We start from the raw sequence: 5,335 nt of genomic DNA on the forward strand, positions 1-5,335 counted from the left end.
TTGTAGGCAACAGAACTATGAGTCTTGTTTTTTCATGTATTCGTTCAGTCTATTTCTTTTGAATGGAGAATTTAATCCATGTACCCTCAATGTTTTTATTGATAAGTAAGGACTTACTTCTGCCATTTTCTTATTATTTTCTGGTTATTTTGCAGCCTTCTCTTTCTTCTTTCTTTCTTTCCTGTCTTTCTCTAGTGAAGATGATTTTTCTCTGGTGATATAATTTAGTTTCCTGATTTTTCATTTTTTCTTTAAAATTTTATTTTAGGTTTGGGGGTACAAGTGAAGGTTTGTTACATAGATGAACACGTGTCACTTGGGTTTGTTGTACATATTACTACATCACTCAGTTATTAAGCTCAGTACTCAATTGTTATGTTGTGATGTGCTTACATGTGCCCCACATTTATCTGAGGCTGTGTTAACTTGTCTTTATTTTATTATTTCTATGTTTTATGGATTGCATAATAGCTATTAATATATCTTGAATTTTGCTCATTCTCTTGCTTTTTCAAATCTACTGCTGACCTCTTGTAATAAATTTTTAGTTTGGTTATTGTAATTTTCAACTCCAGAATTTCCATGTTATTCTTTTTCGCTTATATTTTATCACTTATATTACATCTTTTCACTTATATATGTGATGAGACCTTCTCTTTGTATCTTACTTTTCTTAATTAAGCACAGTTTCCTTTGGTTCTTTAATCATATTTATAATGGTTACATTGAAATTTTTGTTAAATCTGACATCTCTTTCTTCTTACAGATAGTTTCTATTGCCTATGTTTTTTTCCTTTGCATGGGACACATATTTCTGTTTCTTTGCGAGTTTTGAACTTTTGATAGCAACAGGAGGCAGACAAATGTCTAGGCATATAGGGGTGGGTGCCTGGTTAAACCCAACCTCCAAGTCAAAGACAGTTTAAAACTTGAAAGCCAAGCTACAAGTCAAAGACAGTTTAAAACTTGAAAGCCAAGCTACAAGTCAAATTCATGGACGAGATTGAAAACCTGTCTTCCTGTTTTTTTTGTTTGTTTGTGTTTGTTTCCTTTTTTGATGTAGACGTTTATTGCTATAAACTCCTTTTTTTTATTATTATTATACTTTAAGTTCTAGGGTACATGTGCATATTCCTGTTTTGCATGCTTTTCTTTGATTGATCCCCCTCTTCACCTATTTTACACGTATCTACCCTTTCCTAATTGGTTTTCTACACTGCCAAGTCCACCTTATGTGATGACTTTGCTTTAGCCTTTCTTTGCATACTTACAAACCAGTCAGCATGCACACCTGTATTCTGAGCCCATAAAAGCCTCAATGGCAGGGGTGAGGGGACAGCTCTTCATTCCTTCTCAACTGAGAGCTGCTCTGTCAATCAATTTAAATGCTCCTCTGCTCCCTTCACCTTTTGAATTGTCACTGTATCCTCATTCTTTTTGGATACAGGACAAGACATCAGGAGCTAATGAACATAGTTCATAGGTACAAGTCATAAAATACCTTCATAGGTACAAGCCACAATGCAGCCAGGCCAAGTGGGTGGGGTGCCTCCAGTGGCAGGCCCAGGGTTGAGTGAGGCCTGGGGGAGTGGAGTGTGTCACTGGACATGAAGTTCCCCAGTTGGCAAAATGGCTGAGAAAAATTCTGTGTCTTTTTTTTTTTTTTCCCTTAAAACCTGGAATTTTTATGTAGTATGTTGTAGTAACCTTGGATACTAATTCTCCCATACCTCTTTGTGGCTTATTTTGTTATTCGCTTTTTGTTTCTTTGCTAAAGTATTCTAGTAAATTTAGGAAAATCTTTTTGCTCCATATTGAGAAGGAAACAGTGTCATTTTTCAGATCCTACAATCTTCAGTGTGTTTTGTGTTACCTTAGGATGCCAGTGATATTAGAATGGACTTCTTAGAATCTATTTTCCTAATCTCTCTGTTAAGTTGTGTTCTTCATTTGGTAATGCATCCTGCCAGTCAGACCCTGTCAATTACCAGTTGATTGCTCTATTGTTTTTGACAATTCCCTCATTGCATAAACTGCTTAGAAGTCTGATTCAATTAAATTCAGTTGAAGATGTTTTTGAGACTGGTTTTTGATATTTATTCTGACACCAGAAGGACTCTTGACTGTCTCTTTCTCTGGGTCTTTTTGGTGAACTTGCTGGCCTATAGTTTTGCTTCTGCCCTTAACTAAGAATAACTATTTTTTTCTTCAAGAGTGGGTTTAAGATTCAACTTCCTCACTATGTGCTTCAAATAAAGTTAATTATGTTTGAGAGAAATTAGGAACTCTCTTTTCTTATAGACTGCTTTTCCCTCAGGACAAACTCTCTAAGCAATAAGTTTGGTGGTATACCCTCTGGTTATCTCAGTTGCATTTATAAATAAGGTCATGCAAGCGAAGTCAAAGCTTTATTATACTGGCCATCCATGCTTATACTGGCCATCCATGCTTCTGGTAGAGCCTCTATCATTTAGATAAGGGCTGGGCGGAGGAAGGGAGACTCCTACCACTTTGCCATACTCACCAAAAATTTAGTGTCTTCTACTTAAAATTGAAGGGAATGAGAAATTTTGGCAGACTTTCCTTCCTGATGAGATATGGTAACCACTAATTTTGTTTTCTTTGCTATACTTGCTGAGAATAGAAGTTCCATAATGTTGAGTTGGACAAGGTGAGAAAGAATGAATTGTGGCTCAAATTCTTTTGATTCTGGGCGTTATTGCTGATTTTTAGTATATTTTCTTGAATAGATGTTTTCTACTTTGCTTTTTGCACTTTAGTCCATTTCCAAACATTTGAAATTGTTCTTCATAATATTTTGACCAGTTTTGCTTGTTTTGCTGGGTATAGGGTTCATGGAATTCCTCAGGCTGTAATCCAAAAGAGGAATACTCTTTGTGGTTTTAATATTAATTTCCCGAACGACTAAAGATGTTGAGCATTCTTATGTTCTTAGTAGCCATTTGTTTATGTATTTTGGAGAAATGTCTACTGATAACCTTTGCCCAACTGAATGAGGTATTTTCTGTTTTTATTTTAATTACAGAGTTATAAGCATTTCTTATATATTCTGGATACAAATCCTTTACCACATAAATAACCTGGAAATATTTTCCTCCATTCTGTGAATTGTCTTTTTATTTTTTCAGTGCTGTACTTTCAAGTACAAAAGTTTTTAATTTTTTTGCATTTATAATACTTTTGTTAAGTCTGAACTCTCTGATGTTGAGTAAGATGTGAGCAGATATTAATGACTTTTCATATTCTTTATATTTGTAAAGATTTTTTCAAGCACAAATGATCTCCTGTGCAATAAAGTGTGAGCATTGGTTAAGTTTTGCCACATTCTTCACACTTGTACAAGTTTTTTTGTATGAATTATCTTATGTATAATCAAGTGTAACAACCATTTAAAAACTTTGTTACATTCTTCACATTTCTAAGATTTGCTCACCAGTACAATTTCTTTTATGTTTAGAAAAGTTTGAGGTGTTGTCAAAATCACTGTTATATCTTTTAGGTTTGTAGAGTTTCTCACAAATATGAATTTTCTTATGTGGTGCAAGGCTTCAGTATTGGTTAAAATCTTTGACACATTCTTCACATTGGTAGGGTTTCTCTCCAGTATGATTTCTCTTATCTAGTAAGGTGTGAGGACTGATTAAAGACTTTACCACATTTCTCACATTGGTAGGATTTCTCTGCAGTATGAATTATCTTATGTGTAGAAAGGTGTGAGAAATGGTTAAAGACTTTGCCACATTCTTCATATGTGTACAGTTTCTCTCCAGTATGAATTTGCCTGTGTTCAGTAAGTTTTCAAGATCGATAAAAAGCTTTGCCGTATTTTCAACATTGATAGGGTTTCTCTTTAGTATGAATGCTCTTATGTCTAGTAAGGTGTGAGGACTTGTTAAAGGCTTTGTCACATTCTTCATATTTGCAGGTTTTCTCTCCAGTATGAATTATCTTATGTGTAATAGGGTGTGGGGACTGCCTAAAGGCTGTGCCATATTCTTCACATTTGTAGAGTATCTCTGTAGTATGAATTATCTTATGTCTGGTAAGGTGTGAGGACTGGTTAAAAGCCTCGCCACATTCTACACCTTTGGAGAGTTTCTCTCTAGTATGAATTTTCTCATGTTCACTAATGTATGCGGGTTCGTTAAAATCTTTGCCACATTCTTTATATTTGTTGAATTTTTCTCTGGTATGAATTATCTTGTGTAGTAAGGATTGAGGACTGGTTGAAGACTTTGCAGGGTTCAAATTTGCAGGGTTTCTCTCCAGTGTGAATTATTTGATGTGTAGTAAAATATGAGGAAAGATCAAATGCTTTGCCACATTTTTCACATTTATAGGGTTTCTCTCTAGTATAAATTACCTTATGTGTAGTAAGGTTTGAGAACTGATTAATGGTGTTGCCACATTCTTCACATTTGTACGGTTCCTCTCCAATATGAATTCTTTTATGTTTACTAAAGATTGAGGACCCATTTAAAGCTTTTCCGTAGTCTTCACATTTGTAGAAATTTACTCTAGTATAAATTAGTTTATGTTGAGTTAGGTTTGAAAACATGCAAAATAATTTGTCACATTCTTTACATTTAAAAGGTTTTTTTTCCAGTATGTCTTATTTTATGTCCATTTAAATTTGAAGATTTATGAAACATTTTCACATATTTATCACATTCAAATACTTCACACTGGGTAGTGAGTAAACATTGATCAAGTCCATTATAACCTCTTTTTGGCACCTTGCAATCATTCACACATTTACCATGTTTTCTTAACTGTAAATTCTCATGTTTGCATTTTCCATATCCTCTCAATGTCACTTTTTGGAAAGAATCTTTTATGATCTGCTCTGGCCAAAAGTCTTGGGAAAAATGAGAACACATAACTGGGGATTTGGCTATCATCTCTTGTCTCTGTAGTCCAAGACCCTTTTTCTTGCTCCAGACAGGTAATCAGGTCTGGCTTAGAGACAGCAATACCAAGGAAAACCAGGTTTCTGTAATTCTCTAACATCACATTACTACATAAATTCCACTGTGCAGTGTCCAGGCATTGTGACTCCACCAGAGAGAATTCTATGACCACATCCCTAAATTTCAATTTTTCCTTAGAGTCACATTGGGCACTTTATTAAAATGACATGGATGCTTCTGCCCAGAACATCAAATAGAACAATTCCTAGGCTTCCAGGGGGCCCTGGCATCTTAGCTGTGTATCTCCCAACACTTGCAGGTTAGAGGGTCACAGAAACTGGACCTCTAGGAGCAGAGAACACAGAGAAATAAAGACAAGACTTGGAGCTACAGCTGCAGAGAGA

At 35.1% G+C, this 5,335-nt stretch overlaps 1 pseudogene; it reads right to left on the reverse strand.

Annotated features, from left to right (window-relative positions):
• Nucleotides 1-259: 259 nt before the first annotated feature.
• On the reverse strand, nt 260-5,131 carry LOC110742209 (annotated as a pseudogene).
• Nucleotides 5,132-5,335: the final 204 nt, after the last annotated feature.

This window comes from Papio anubis, chromosome X (genome assembly GCF_008728515.1).
Source record: "Papio anubis isolate 15944 chromosome X, Panubis1.0, whole genome shotgun sequence".
Taxonomy (NCBI): Eukaryota; Metazoa; Chordata; class Mammalia; order Primates; family Cercopithecidae; genus Papio; species Papio anubis.